This window comes from Acinonyx jubatus, chromosome F2 (assembly GCF_027475565.1).
Source record: "Acinonyx jubatus isolate Ajub_Pintada_27869175 chromosome F2, VMU_Ajub_asm_v1.0, whole genome shotgun sequence".
Lineage (NCBI taxonomy): Eukaryota > Metazoa > Chordata > Mammalia > Carnivora > Felidae > Acinonyx > Acinonyx jubatus.
Window position 1 is genome coordinate 54946404 of NC_069394.1, and position 17456 is coordinate 54963859.

The following is a 17456-nucleotide window of genomic DNA, read 5'->3' on the forward strand; positions in this document are numbered from 1 at the left end:
AGTTGTTCTGTCATACCTTTCTTCCTAATGTTAGGTCCTCTCCACAGCCATGACACTGAACAATGTGTTACAAAGTCAACCCTTTGTGTTTGCTTACATTAATAGGTAATTTGACTTCCTATATACACTTCATATTCTTAAGTTTCCCAATATTTTACATAAAATTTAAAACATAGATTCACTTGTAGCTTATACATTGAATAGAGTGCAAAATCCATGCATTCCCTGTGTATCGTTTCTAATAGTCATTTAACCAATCTTGGCATATGAGAACTTCATACTCGGATTCAACTATTTCTGAAATTATGACATTTTGCTCTTCATTCCACATATTAGGAAGCTCAGAATCATGTTAATTTCTCCCCCCTTTTTTTCATCTCCTTTCTATTCGAATCAATTTATAATTCCTTTTTGCTTTACTTTTGAAAAGTGTTGGTTCTTCCTGTTCTCGGTGCCTTTCCATAGTAAGATCGCCAGGGTTAGTACAATACTGCCTAATGGGTACATGGTACCTCTAGACTCATCTTGTCATCTACCTCTCCAATGAGTTTCAATTTTATCTCTATGCACCTCTACTGAAGTTGTTTTCCTGGAATGAAAATACGATTGATTATCCCATTCCCCTGCTGGTGAACATTTCAGTTATTCTAATTTTCAATGTCACAAACATATTGCATATAACAATAGCATATATACCTATATATGCATGTATGAGTAATTTTGAAAACTAACAACCTAAAAGTGAAATTAATGGGTATGGGGATACATACTCTGTTAATTTTGATACAGACTGCAAAAAAAATCATTTTAAAGATGATATTCATTTATGTACCAACCCATAATATCTTTTTCTCCTCATACTTACTTTCAGAGGATATTATCAATCTTTGTAATTTTTTCAATCTTAGGGGGAAAAGTCCTAACTTCTTGTTTTTTCCAAATTATTAGTGAGTCTAAGCATCTTTTCATATGTCTTTATTATTCTATTGTGTTTCTTTTTCTGTAGTTTGCCTGTTTATATGTTTTGCTTAGCTTAAATGTCAAAAACATGTTTCACAGTCAAACAAAATGTCCAGATGTAATTATTCTTTTTTAACAGCCACATAATGTTTTATTTTTTATTTTTCAAGTTTATTTCTTTATTTTGAGAGAAGAGAGAGAGAGAGAGAGAGAGAGAGAATCCCAAGCAGGCTCTTCCCTGTCAGCGATCATGACCTGAGCCAAAACCAAGAGTCAGACACTTAACCGACTGATTGAGCCACCCAGGTACCCCCTTCCTACATAATATTTTAAAACAAGTATATTTCATAATTTATTCAGTAGTTGCCATGTTAATAGATATTCAGAATGGTTCTAGTGTTTTGCTATTACTACTAATCCTACATTATACGTATTTACCAAGAGATGTTTATAGTGCATTAGTAGAAATTTCTAAATGTGGTATTGCTGGGTTAAAACACTGACATATTTGCATACTTTTTTTATTTTAATAAATACTGATAGCTAAATTTTCTTTTGAAAATATTTGTATTTATATGTACAATCAGATTGAGAACATGCTTGTGTATTTCTATGACTACTGTATTTGGTAGTCTTTCCCACTAGATTATAAGAACATTGAGAACAAGGAATGTTGTCTTTTGTTCACTCTGTATCCCCTTTGTGTAGTGTACTGCATGGCACATTATAGACACTTAAAAACATGTTTTATGAGTAAACAATAATTGAATGCTATATAAGTTCCTAAATTCTAAATGTGATACCAAACATTAAAATCATGATACCACTGACATTTCATTCCTTCAGATGGAAAAGATAATTGGCAAAATAATTTTATGGAGTTATTTGATTGTCATACATTTTAGTGTGTGTTTACTGATACTGATACCGTATGTATCACATGACTGTGCATGTGCATATGACTGATGAAAATGACAGCAACTTTATAATCAACACAGAAACTATAATTCTGTGTCCAGAAAATTCTTCTCCCCCAAAGATTCAAGATTCAGAGCTTCTAAAATCCCTTCCTTTAGTTCCCAAACATTCTCTATTTTCTACAGATTCTTTTTTTAAAAAGTTTTTATTAATATATCTTGAGAGAGAGAGAGCACGTGCATGCATGAGTTGGGGTGGGGCAGAGAGAGAATCTCAATCAAGCTCTGCACTGCCAGTGGGGATCCCAACACAGGGCTCAAACTCACAAACCGTGAGATCATGACCTGAGCCAAAATCAAGACTGGGACGCTTGACTGACTGAGCAACCCAGGCGGCCCTGTCTACAGATTCTGTGACAAACCTTTCCTTGTAAAAAGAGAGATTAGCTGTTTTTAGACCATCAACACCCAACTGCTTTTTCTCTTTGATAATTGGAAGAACTCTAACTGTATTGAAAAAACAGAGGACTCTGGACAGAAAGTAGTTACATATAGGAAGCATTTTCCTTGGGGATAGATGCTAACACCATTTGTCTAGTCTAAAGTTTTCTGGGGGTCCCACTTTCTAGGAAGGACAAACGTTATCCATGTATTTTCTTAATCATATATCTTTGGTCTTTAAAAAAAAAAACCCTATAACCATTTTATTATGTTAAGGGATTCTGTGCACCAAAAATTGGGAAAGAGATCAGTGGGAATGCCTTGTCTCTGTTCCATATGGGAAGCCTCAGCTAGGAAGTCTTGTAGCCTGGAGGTGAGTTGATGACTAAAGGTTGGCATCATTTGAAGTCTTGTTCACTCATGTCTAGTGGTTGATGCTGGCTTTCAGCTGAAACCTTAGCTGGGACTCTATGGTACATGAAGTCTCTCCAAGTAATGATTGGGCTTCTTTACAGCAGTGTGACAGCATGGATTGAAAGAGCAAGTATCCCCAGTCCACAAGGCAGAAATGCCTGCACTTTTACAATCTAGCTTCGGAAGACATATAAAGTCACTTCTACTGTACTCTGTTGGTTGAGACAGTCACAAAGTTCCACCCAGGTTCATGGTGAAGGGGCACAGACCCAACACTAAATGAAAGAAATGATAAGGGCACATTATAAGAATATGTGGGATGAGAGATATTATCGTAGCCATTCCTGGAATATACAATCTGCAGTATTACTACTCAGAATTTGGTATTTGATATTTCTATGTATTTTTTTAAGTTTAGTATATATGCATGTAAAAATGAAAATACATTTTTATGCTTTAAAACTTTATACATATTTTTCACAAGCTATCTGTGTTTTTTTTTTCCTCAATGTTGCTTTTTTTGGTCTGTTTTGTTTTGAGAGAGAGAGAGAGTGTGTGCACAAGCAGGGGACAGGGGCAGAGGGAAAGAGAGAATCCCAAGCAGGCTCCACGCTCAACACAGAGCCAATGTGGACCCAATCCCATGACCCTGGGATCAAGACCTGAGACAAAATCAAGAGTCCAATGCTCAACTGACTGAGCCACCCAGATGCCCTTCCTCAATGTTGTTTTAGGACTGATGTAGATTGTGGGGCACCCGGGTGGCTCAGTTGGTTAAGCATCCAGTTCTTGATCTCAGCTCAGGTCATGATCTCGCAGGTCCTGAGCTTGAGCCCCAAGTCCACCTCTGTGCTGACCACTTGGAGCCTGCTTGGGATTCTCTCTCTCTGCTCCTCCCCTGCTCTCTCTCTTTCTCTCAAAATAAATAAATAAACTTTAAAAAAAGGATTGATGAAGACTGATACATATATCTAGTTCTTTCCTTTTAACTTCAGTAGAATATCCTTTTGTGTAAGAATATCATAACTTATTTGTTCCTACTCCTGCTCCTCTGGTCTTAAAGTCCCAGCAAAAGTGAATTTTCAGCACTCTTTAACACTCTACCTGCAATGACAACACTCTACCTCAATGTGTTAATTATAAGTTGCCACATTATGTTAACAGGAAAATAAAATTGAAATAGCTTGAGCCTCAAAATCTAGGTGAATGTTTAACTTATATACTCATTCCAAAAGTGTTTTTTTTCTAAAATTTTAATAGGTAATACTTGTAATATCATTATTAAATAACAATATGTTAAATGAATGAATCAATCAACCAGTCTCCTGATGATTAGCCAAGCAATAAATGAATTCATGGCCCTCCATTTTCTGGAGACATACTTTCCAACTTGGCTTATCATACTTCTTCCTCTGCTGACATTGGTGCCTCCCCTTGGAATGCCTTCCATTCGAATTTCTGTCAGTTACAAACCTTTCCATCCTTCGAGCTGCCTCTGAAAGTCAGTCTGGCAGGGACAAAAGCTCAGGCTCCAGATTCAGACAAATCTAGATTTAAATACCTGTTCAGCCACTTTCAAACTCTATGAATTTGAGAATATTTTCTAGACTTTTTTGTTATCAATAAACTACAGATAATAATAACATCAACCTGGCAGACTTATTTTAAAAATTAAAATATTTGTATCTTTTATATGAAAAATGCTTGTCATATGGTACATTTTCAAAGATATTAGTTGGATGGCATTTCCTTCATGACACCTCTGACCACCAATCCCAGTAACATAGTGACGTAGTTCCATCAATTTTTTTTATTAGAATCATATGGAGGATCTTTAAAATTCCAAATCCCAGGTTACACCTCAGGACAATTAACCAAGTCAAAATCTCTGGGGGTGGAACAGAAGAATTTGTAATTTTTTTTTTTTGAAATTCACTAGGTGATTCCAATGGGAAAACAAACTTGAGAACTATGGCAATAGTATCCCTCCAATCTTCCTGATCACAAAAGAAGCATCTGGAATATTTACTAAATAATTAAAAGAGCCTCCTCAAACCTAAGAATCTGATTCTCCAAGGCAGAGACATAGTAATCTGTATTGTTAAAAAGTGTCCTAGGTGGGGCACCTGGATGGCTCAGTTGGTTAAGCGTCAGACTTCGGCTCAGGTCATGATCTCAAAGTTGGTGAGTTTGGGTCCCAAGTCAGGCTCTATGCTGACAGCTCAGAGCCTGGAGCCTACTTCAGATTCTCTCTCTCTCTCTCTCTCTCTCTCTCTCTCTCTCTCTCTCTGCCCCTCTCACGCTTGTGCTCTCTCTCTCAAAAAATAAACATTAAAAATAAATATTAAAAAAAACCATAAAAAGTGCCCTAGGTAAATCTCACCAACAGGAAGGTATGGAAACAAGCTATTGGTATATTGGATGTACTTCTATATTAGAGTCTCTGAATAATTTCTAAGCTCATTTTCAATGTGGGAGAGTTCCTCTTTCAATTTTGTGTTTCCTAAATAGTGCTTAAATATATTGGGTATTCAATAAATGTCTTTAGTTGAACTGAATTAAGAAACACAAAAGTAGAGTAATTATTATAAGTCCATTTGCTAATTAAAACGTTTCCAATTTGTATTAAAAAGTGAAGGTGAAACACTATTATCCAAAGTACAAACACTTGTACATAATCTGTCATCCGAAAAATGCTGGCATTAGCCTCAGCTTTGCCACCATCAAGCTTCAGGATCTTGGAAAGCCACTTAGCTTCTCTGAGCCTCAGTTTCCTCATACGCATAATGCTGTACATACACACACAGTTTAGGCAGACTGTCTACAGTTTATTCACTGTAAATGCCAAACAAGTCCAAATTGTATTAGGTATGCATGAGGAGAAACTGAAGCAAATTTCTCTATTTTAGGTTGCCTCTCTTAATTTTTCTTCCTGGAAATAATTGCATCACTTTTCTACAGCCAAACATTCTTTCCCATTTTATGCAGCTCTTTAGTATCTGCAGATGAAATGTGCTCAAAGACTCAACGCCACTGCCCTTCCCACAGGGGCGACAGCCTCCAGGACTGCACTCTGCCACTGCTACATATGTCTGTGCTTATTTTTATTCTGAGACTTCTCTCTCACTGTCTGGTTTGTGAATTATGTGTCTGCTTTCTGTTTCCTGCCAGAATGTTCTCTCCTCAGCAGTCGGTCATTTTTCATCAGCAGACATACACAATCATCACCCTCATTGGTAATCCTCTCACTGTACCAAATGAAAAACATATTTATTTTTGTTGCTGTATTTTAACCCCATCTTTTCTCACTTTTCAATGAGTTTGGTTTTAAGATTAAGATGATCAGAATAAAAGAACAGATATAAGATGGTTCGTCTCTGGTCTTCCTACTCAAAGATTATAACAGAATCACCCTCAGAAAGGAGATAATAGTCAGTAATTAACTGCCAGTTTATTTTTCACTAATTATGTGGAAGAAAAGACAGTGATATTGAAAAACTATTGATCTCAACTGACTTGAATGACTGCAATACACACAAACAAGAAGTGATATCTGCGCTAATAGGTACAATTTTTATAGTCAATTTCTATAACTGAAATTATAACTCTTTCTTTCCATCATTTTCTGTAAGAATTCATACACTTAAAGATGATTGAATTTTTTTAAATTTAGGACAAAATAGATATTAAGGGAAGTAAAATTACAAAAATATAAATAACATCTGATATCAAAATACTTTTAAAAGAAAATAATATTGGATTAGAACCATGGTGCATGTCTCTTGAATAAGAATATGCTTTCTTTCAGTGCTGCCTTTTGCAAAATGTGACTGAAAATGTTATCCAAAAAAGGAGGTAAAATGTTATAACTAAATCTAACCTGGCCTTGGGACCAACACCTGTTTCATTTCTTCAATTGATGGTTTAAATGTTAGGTAAAGGCCAAATGTCCATGATCATTCTGTAGGTCATTCAACTACCTGCAGTCACAATGAGTCATATAGCATAACAGAACAGACGAGAATATTTTATGGTGGTTCTGTTTCTGTATCTGGATGAAACTAGCAGAGATATTTTTCAGCAAGACATCTACAATAATTGTCCCAAACTTGAATGAATCAACAAATCTCTGTTCAGTGCCAGTAAACACCTTAGGAGATAAAGTAAAAGATGAAGAAGAAAGAGCAACTGCCACTTCAGGTTTTAAGCTGCATATCGAGGACTGATCATATAAGGGTGGCTGTTGAAGACGTAGAGATAACTGGCACATGATCCTGAGACAGATGGTTTTAATAAACCCAGGAGCTATAATCTGATGGAGTTCCATTCTTACAACCATTGAGCGTTGTTCCTCAAGATAATCACTCTGAGCAGATATACAATATTCGCCGTAATTGTCAGTGCTCAAAACAATTTTGAAATACCTCTTTTGGTAGAAATAATGCATTTTTCAAATGACAATGTGACTTGTTTGTAATTGGTCCTAATTTTTTAATTGTCTTTGGAAATATATTTTTATATATGTGCATGCATAGAAAAGTGTTTAAGAACATGGAATCTGGATCAAAAATACCTGGGCTTAAATTCCACCTCTACCAATTCCTACCTGTAAGAACTTGAACAAGTTACTTAACCCATCTGTGCACAGATCTCTTTCTCTGTATCTCTGTACCTAATTCACAGAAAGGTTGTAAGGATCAAATGATTATACATATATGTGCAGATACATGTGTATACTATAAACATACATATATAAAATGCTAAATGAGAATTTGCTGTTATTGTTATTATTGAATAATTAGAGATCATCTTTCTTTTCATATTTTTCTTGGTGACGAGTTTCCTCTGAAGTTATTTTATTTTTCCCTTTGTAAATTAATACCTTTAACCATGCTAAGTATATTTTCAAAATGTTATAAATTTTACTAGAAGTAAAATTAATATAATAATCTTTATAGGGGCCCCAGGGTGGCTCAGTTGTTTAAGTATTCGACTCTTGATTTTGGCTCAGGTCATGATCTCATGGTTGTGAAATTGAGCCCCACATTGGGCTCCACGCTTGGTGGTGTGAAACCTGCTTAAGATTCTCTTCCTGTCTCTCCCTCTGCCCCTCTCCCCTTAGCTCACCCTCTCTCTCTCTCGAAAAAAAAATAAATTAAAACTAGTAATTTTAATATAAATTGACATGATGATCTCAATATGGTGAGTAGTAATTATTACATGTTAATTATTCTATATGGTTGTAGAATAACTTTAAATTTTTACATTTAGGAAATATACGAAAATAATATTTATATGATATTTAATATTTCCACAAAAGCACGTAGCCTATCTCTCCCTTTTCATGTTTTAATGTTGCTCACCAACAGTTTATAATTTAATTCATATTGTTATTTATATGTATTTTGCATTTTTAAATATCTTTTCTTTTTTTAATGTTTATTTATTTATTTATTTATGAGAGAGAGAGAGAGAGAGAGAGAGAGAGAGAGAGAATACAAGTTGGGGAGGGACAGAGAGAGAGGGAGACACAGAATCCGAAGCAGGCTCCAGGCTCTGAGCTATCATCCCAGAGTTGGATGCTCAACTGACTGAGCCGCCCACATGCCCAATATGTATTTTAAATTTTTCTGTGATTTATTATGAATGGAATTGTTTTCCCATTGTATTTTGTAACAGGTCATTGCTGATATCTTAGGTTGGTTTCCCAAAAGCAGACGTGGAGACAAATATTCATATGCAAGTAATTTATTAAGAAAGTATTCCCATGGAAATGTATTCCCAAGAGAGTGGGGTTAAGGAGGACAGAGAAGAGGTAAAATCTCAGCAAGGATACAGTCTCAGACCAAGTCTTGCCTAAAGTACCTTCGACTTGATCCTATGGGGAACTATGACACATAAGCTAAGACTCATGTCAAGGAACTCGAGCTTTCATATGCCCATGAATGTCAGTCAATGGTTAATGGACAGACCCAGGAAATATAAATTCCCAGAGACTTCTAGATATTCATTGAGACAATGTAAACACTAGTAACCTGAATGCAGTTATGCAACAAACAAGTGCCACAAATCCACCTACTGGAAATCAAAGATATTAAAGCCATGGCACATAAAAACAGTAAAAAGAGGACCTGATGCTCAACATCACTAATCATCAATGAAATAAAAGAAAAGCAAATCAAACCACAATGAGATATCACCATATATCTGTCAGAATAGCTAAAATAAAAAAGACAAGAAATAACAAGTGTTGGTGAGGATGCGGATACAAAGGAATCCGTATACGCTGCTGATGGGAATGTAAGTTGGTACAGTCATTGTGGAAACAGTATGAAAGTTCCTTAAAAATTAAAAAATAGAAATACCATATGGCCCAATAATTCCACTACTGGATATTTACCCAAAGGAAACGAAAACACTAATTTGAAAAGATTTGGCATCCTGATATTTATTGCAGCACTATTTACAATACCCAAGTTATGGAAGTAACCTAAGAGTCTATTGGTAGATGAAAAGACAAAGAAGATTGGTATATATCTACAAAGGAATATTACACAGCCATAAAAAGGATGAGATCACGCCATTTGCAACAATATGGGTGGACCTAGAAAGTATTATGTTAAGTGTAATAAGTCAGACTGAGAGAGACTAATACTTTATGATGTCATTCATATGTGGAATCTAAGAAATAAATAAATAAACAAACAAGAAGCAGAATCACACCTGTAAATACAGAGAACAACTGATGGTTGCCAAAAGGGAGGAGAGTTGGTGGTGGGCCAAATGAGTGAAGGGAAATGGGAGATAAGTGATTCCAGTTATGTAATGAATAAGTCACAAGAATAAAAGTCACAATGTAGGGAATAGCATCAATATCATAATAGTGTTGTATGGTGACAGGTGCAAACTTCATCTGGAGTGAACATAGCATAATGTATGAACTTGTCCAATCACTCTATGTACACCTGAAAGTAATGTAACATTGTGTGTCAGCTATACTCAAAAAATAAATAAATAAAAAGAGAAAGAGGGAGAGAGAGACAGACAAACAGAGATTGAGAAAGAGTAAAGGTAACAGGAGACTTTTGCATAAGGTTCCTGCACAGAATCTGTCAGCTTCACTTACAAAAATCATAGAAAATACAATTTTCTATAGAGGTGCTATTCACTTAATAAAATAGATGTTTTCCTGAAAAAAATAAATAAAAGAGGATCTGAGAAGATCATGACAGGGCATCTATATTGTCCCCTTTGGGACAAGCCTTGCTTGTCTCACACCCATTCCCATCTTATATTGAGTTCACTCCATCCTGTAACAGATTCTTCAAAATGATGGTTGGTCACAGTTTCTTAGAAAAAAATAGTTCATATCTGGAACAGTAGCTGGAATTGGAGTTGCTACCTGATAAAGTTTAAAATAATGCAATCATTTTCAAAGACGCACCACATTCTGCACAGGCTAATAAAAAGAGATAAATGGGAATGTGAACAGCACCACTACCCTTCATCTTCTGAGCCTTTCATAGTGGCACACACTTCAGCAATTCCCAGCATAAGTAAAGTGTACTTTCAATTCAACACCCTGAAGACAGGAGAAGTTCAAAGGCTTCCATGCACCCTTCCTACCATAATGACCATCACTTCCTGGATCATAGGGCCACTGGAGGGATTCTTCCAGATGCCAAGTATGCTCATTCCAAGTATACACTCAGGAACTGAAGAAATAAACACAGGATGGGTCTGTGGATCCACTGGGCACTTGATGATTCAAACTTGGGACATAGCTCCATTTATTACTTGATTATTATAAACCTCACATTGATATTTTGAGTCCCTAAGAATTGGTGTTAATCTCCAAGAGTTTAGATTTCTCATTTTCTCCAATGTACAATTACTGTAGCAATTTACCTCAGATTTCTTTTAACAGGGCTGGAGGAAGAAAAATTGTTGATGCCCATGGCAGTGTTGAATGCGAGCCCAAACTCTTCCTTCAATAAAGAGGCTCTTGGTCTGTGAACTGACTTAGGTTTGGAATTAGGGGAGATGACATGATTCTCCATTGTGTTGACTCAAATAATTAATTTAGGCCACTACCTGGAATTTTTCTTGTTCTAGATCAGGTAATGTTTTTGCTATGCTGTACATTTACTTTGTTTTAAGGACGTGAGATTGATTAGCTATTTCTAAAGATTTCTGTGGGTCAAAACTTCTAATGTACTTACACTAATATTCTCACTTAGTCCCTGGCCATTAAATGTTGCATTATCTTCATGAGTAGCCCAGCTCAATGATGGCATATCCTAACATTAAACCTATTGAAGACATTCCCATATTTTAAAGATACGTATGTTCCTCTCACCTATGTAATTTCCCAATGACTGAGTGAAGGGAGTGTCCTTTAGGTTCTCACAGAAAAAGCAATGTGGGGAGGACTGGTTGCACATGATAAATCCATTCCAATTTGCCTATTTCCCTAAGTCCTTGAATTCTTTCCTCTATATTATACCAAGGAAGTTCTGGTATCTCAAACTTATTATTGAGTTACTGGAAACAAATTTTTACTCAACAAACCAGGTAAAATGTTAGAGGCCCTTCCACCTGTCACAATGAATACATTATATTCAGACCCTTTGATAGGTACACCCATATCAGTAAATTTGGCCTTATCTATTCATACACATTTTGCAATTGATTTTGGAGTATAAGCTATTTCCTCCAGGTCACTTTGAGCATATCCCTTGGAGCATGCTGAGAATTGACACCAGTTATAAGATGGTTGGGATGAATCTTGAGAAGAAGGGGCATTACTTGTATGACAACTAAATCAGGAAAGGTTATTACAGTATCTTTAGTAAGAGAAAGCTAACCTCACAACAGGAGGGAGGGCTATTTCCATTAGCAAAGAAAGTTCAGAGTGTTCAAATGTTCAACATTCTTAACATATCTAAGTCTTCCCAATTATCCTATTCCAAGTCTCAGGGTCCACACATTCTCCATCAATGTCCTGACCTCCACATTAAGAGATTTGATGAGGCTGTGAATTCACCTTTTGTAATCCATACAATGAAATTTTGTTTCTGATTTTTCAGGGAGATTATCATAGAACTTCAGGAAATAAAGATGATGGTTAGGTTCACCGTTGAAGTTCTCTGGCTCCCTGATTGTGACTTGACTGAGATTCACATCACTTGAAAGTTTAAAGATTTGAAGTACCATTTTCTTTCTGAAAGCACTTCAATGCACTGGGGAGCAGCCATCGCCCTCCACAGTGTTTTTGATCATCATTGGAGCCACAACAGTGAAACACATCAGTCACTTCAATTCTCCAACCATTTGTTTCACTGGATACTTTACCACACAATCAACTGGAGATGATAAATGTGTTAATCATGACATCACTGAATGCCATGACTTATCTGGATCCCATTTCATTTTCGCAAGAATGGTAGCACTGCATTCAAGTTTAGTTCAGAGAGAAATTGAACCAATCCCTAAAGACAACCCAAATGTTTGCAAAGACAAACACACCTTGGGACAAAATACTTGCAACGCATTTAGCTACAAATGATTAATATCCAAAACATAAAAAAGAATTTCTACAACTAGTAAGAGAAAAACTAATACCACAAGAAAAAATAGGCAAATGCATATGAACTACCAACTGCACAAAGGACGTGACCAATAAAAGCATGGTATAATCTGATTAATTGAGTACTTAATTTGTAGGTAGTGGTCCTTTTTATTTCTAATTCTTTTGTCTTAAAAAATAATTTTTTGAAATTAATAAAGTAATGAGTTTCTTTGGTTAATATCTTCTGGGTAACTTTTCTTTTTGCTATCTTTTTGCATCTTCAGTTGTCGGCTGTAAACTGCATAGAGCTGATTTTTAAAAATATAACCTATTTATTCTCGCTGCTGAAATGATCTTTTTACATTTATTGCAGTTATTGCTATATTTGGAGTTGTTTCCACTCTGATCATTTCCATCTCATCTTTGGTGCTATTGTTGTGCCATATTTTATATGTCTGTTGATTTATTCTAACGTGTAGGCACTATTGTTATATATATTCAATGATTGTTTATATTTACTCGTGTGTTTAACATGTTAATTTTGGGGGCACCTGGGTAGCTCAGTCATTTAAGGGTCTGACTCTTGATTTCAGCTCAGGTCATGATCTCACAGTTCTTGAGTTCGAGCCCCACATTAGGCTCTGTGCTGACAGTGTAGAGCCTGCTTGGGATTCTGTGTCCCTCTCTCTCTTTTCCCCTCCCTCTCTCTCAAAAATAAATAAATACTTTTTTAATGTTAATTTTTTTGCCCATTTAATGGATCTCACACTCTTTCTAGGATAATTTTCCTTTTATCCAAAGTACATCCTTTTCAAGTTCTTTCAGTGAGTATAAGAATAAACTCAGTATTTATTTGTCCTAATTTGAAAAAATTAATGAATGAAAAACTCTTATTCTTGAAAAAGAGTAAATATTCTAGATTATTTTTTTCTCATAACTTTGAAAAAACCCTTCCTTTCTTTTCTGGCTTTCACTGTCATGAAATCTGCTGTCAATTTTATTCACATTAAGTTCATTTTTCTATGGCTTCTTAAAGATCTCTTTACCTTTGGAGGTCAGTTAGGAAACTGTAATGCATTTAGGAATTGATCTTATCTTCCTTTTATCTGCTTAAGATTCATTTAAGCTTCTGTAATTCAGTAATTCATGTCTTTAATCAATTATGAAAAGTCTTAGACTTTATCTATTAAATAGATTCTTTCCTTCATTGATTCCATACTCTTCTAAAGAAAAGTCCTATCGGTTTGATTAAAACTTTCATGGTAAATATGTTTGAATATATTTTTTATTACAGATTCTTTTTGTTTCCTTGTATACTTGTTCTTCTTAAAATATGTGCATCTTTCTCATATTTTCTATGTTGCAGTTGTTTCCAGTGTTTTAGTTTTAACTGTGATTTCTATTCAGTGGACTTTTTCTGGGGAATTTTCACCTGTCCTGGGATGCATCCTTCTTCAGAGGATATATATTCTTCTGACCACATATGTGAAGCATCTTATTTCATGCTGTTTATTTTGTTCTTTCTTTCTGTTCCATTTTGCTTTTCTTTTATTACGTGTTATATTTTATTTGCTTTCGGATCAACTTAAATTCATGTTTCTGCTTGTGGTTCCCGAAAACCACAAGAGACCAATGCGATTACACATTCTCAATGTAAACTTTTTGCTCATTGTTTGACCACTGAAAGTAGTAGCCAAACCAGATAATTTTCTTTGTCTTCTTTCTTTACAATAAAAATTTTTTGGTTGTTATTTTTGGTTTGTTTTATTTTTTTCATCTATTCTTTTACTAATATTTAACTCTTTTGATTCTCAACTCTGTTCAAGAACTTTACATCCAACCTCCTTCCCTTTGCCTAAAGACAGCCAAGGCCTGGTCTCCTGGGAAAGCTTCCTGGTTTTCTGGGATTCTTCTGCAGAAGAATTATAAATTTCAGTTCTAGTTCCCAATCAGTTTTCTAACTCTTTGGTTTTTATCTCTGGAGATTCCCTCACCTTTTGATGAATGCATTAAAAATTGTTTGTTATATTTTATCCTCATAAATGTATGCTGTAGTGAAGTTTTTCTGAGTATGGATTCTGCATCATTGCCAGAAATACAAGTCCTGAAATTTTCACTTAAATTTCATCTTTTATTCAAGAGTTCCTTGAAGATAATATTTGATTTTCAAATAGTTGTTGAGTATTGCTGTTTGATTTTTGAGATTTATTGAAGGGTTATTCTAAAATATGACCTGTGTGTTTCCCCAATTGGGTAACTTATTGGGATTTCTTATGTGGTCTAGAATATCATCAATGTGGTCAACGTTTTAAGAAAAATGAAAAGGATTATGTATATATAGATATATAGATATATATGTATAGATATATGTGTATATATAGATATATAGATATATATGTATAGATATAGATATATATCTAGATATAGATATATATAAATTTATATATATATAAATACACACACACACATACATATGCATTTTTTTTTTTGAGAGAGAGAGAGAGAGAACAGGGGAGAGGAGCAGAGGGGCAGAAAGAGATGGGGGGAGAGAAAGAGAGCAAGAGGGAGAATCTCAAGCAGGCCCCATGCTCAGTGGAGAGCCAGATGTGGGGCTTGATCCCACAACACTGAGATCAGGACTGAAATCAAGAGTCAGATGCTCAACCTACTGAGTCACCCAGGTGCCCCAAGGATGAGATATTTTTAAGGGAAGAAATGTCAATTATCAATCTACTAGAATTTACTATTAAATCTATTAGGATGTTCTATGTCCTTATTTATTTTATAATTTATCATTTGTCAAAAATTGAAAGTGATAAGAACAACACGTTTCAAATTGTACTATTTTACTTACTTTTCTTTTCTCTAGTAGTTTCTGCTCTGTATACGTCAATGCCACGTTATTTGCTGCTTAGATTTTGGTTCTATTATATGCTGAGTGCAGACAGTAATGTTTATCTTTCTTCCATTTACTGGTTTTGTTTGTGAATTATATTTCAGGGGACATTTGTAGTCACACTCCTAATAAATAATAGTTATTGTTTGCTGAATATACCTTTGTTCATCCTTTTGTTGTCTACTTTTTTCTGCTATACTGTTTTGTGTATGGTACATATTTACATATTTGGGGTGACCAAATGCTAATCTTTTTTTAAATTCCAATATAGTTAACATACAATGTTAAATTATTTTGGGTGTACAATAGAGTAATTCAACAATTCCATACATCATTCACTGCTCATTATGAGACCTTCAGCTATTTCGCCCATCCCCCCCCACCCCCCCCATGGTAACCATCAGTTTGTTCTCTATTAATCTTATGCTTTATAAGAGAGTTAAACTTCTTTTTCCTTTGCATTTATGGTTGTGTATGAGATATTTAGTCATATAAACATCCCTGTGTTTCATGCTCTGTTTATTTTGTGCCTCCTTTCTGTTTCCTTTTACTTGTCCTTCTCTATCTAGATATTTTGTTTAATTTCTGTAGTGATTTAAAAGTCACGTTGTTTTTATGCTTCTACTGATCACTTACAAATTAACATTTAAAAAATGCAGTGGAAAGTATCTATATTTAAATTTTTCTACATCAGTGCAGAAGTGCTATCCGTTGACTTCCTCCTATGAAAGACGAGAAATATAGTGTGCTCTACTTCCTCTCCTCCTGCCACCAACCCCACCCACTGCTTAGTTTTAATAAAAAATAGTCTGGATTCTTAGGTCCATTTTGGTATTAATACATGGTATGTATCTGAAAGAATTGTCCTTGTATGCTAACGTTAATTGTTACAGCTGTTTTTATAGCTCCTGGGTATCAAATAAAACAATCTTCAAATAGTTTCAATGCTTACTGACTGTCATTTTATACCATAACTTCCCCATTTTTGTGATCTCTATTTTAATTAATCTCCTTTTCAACTGCTAAATATTTTTTCAGAAGTGAATGTGGGCAGTGTATTTCCTTAGAGTTTGCATGCAAGAAAAGAACTTTCTGTTGCCAAAACACATGACCAATAATCTGTCTGTGTTACAGGATGTTTCACTAGAAGCATTTTCCCTCGAAAAAGAAAAAAAAAGGAAAAGAAAAAAAAAAAACTATGCCCCAATTTTTCCCCCTAAGGCACTTAATAATGCAGGGATAATTTTATTGCCTGATTTTTTTTCCTTTGGATCATTTAAAAAATATCTCAGGTCAGAGATCGAGTTGTCATCAGGGAAATAGGTTAGCATATCCCCACATAATTCAAGTAGGGCCTTTGCCTCTCTACCAATTCTTCCCTGTTGTCCTTGTCTACAAGAGAAGCAAGTCTCTACAGGACATGGTTTACCATTTGCCTAGCTGCCTATACCAGAGAGGAGACATGGAAGCACTGGGGACCACCATGTCAGGAGTCACTCTCCATGCTGTCAACTCTCTGCTTGGTGGAGCTTGAAACATAGTTACATGTTTAAAAAAGAGAGAAGCAATCCAAGTGCAGCACTCTTCATAGGCTACAAGTCTCATTTGCCTCCTTCATTCACCTCTTGATGTAGATATAAATATTATTTTTCATCCCCATCTTTCAATATTCATATAAACTCATGAATCTGACTTTAGCTCTTTCATAAGAAGAAATGTATGGCTCAGCCTCTTAAGTCTTGGTACCACCAGCACAAAACAAAAACTTCTTGGCGTGAAGACAGATCACATGTATCTGTGGACTATATACTGAGTGACTCTGTTTTGACTTTTCTTTTATGAAACTGAACTTGGTTTTCTATGCCATCTGCCTTTGTGAAGGATATTAAATGAAATCATCCTATGAAATTCATAAACATACTCACTGTCAGATATTGATGAGATAGTGTTAATTACTTTGCTCAGTAAGGCTGTCACCTGTAGATTCAGCCTTAACCTAGGTTTGAAAACATATCTTGTCCCAAAGTAGAGAAAACTTTAGTTTTGTTCTGTCGATATATCCTAATCTCTAAAATTAGGTTATTGTCTTGTGACTTAGTTTCACTAAGTGAATTCTGTTCTAGTAAGGCTATTTCTTCCCAGAAGGTCTTTGTTCTGCCTTGTCCTCATCAGTCTTCCTAAGTATTAGGAAGCTGTCTCTAAATTCCTGTTCTTATGATAGAATGATGGCTATCTGGATGAGACGGATTGGCCTCAC

The 17456-nt window shown here is 35.2% G+C and overlaps 1 long non-coding RNA gene across 20 annotated transcripts in view; it reads right to left on the minus strand.

Moving 5' to 3' along the window:
* LOC128312880 (uncharacterized) overlaps window positions 1-17456 on the minus strand; it is a 430418-nt gene that overhangs the window by 319498 nt on the left and 93464 nt on the right. The window lies entirely within an intron of this gene.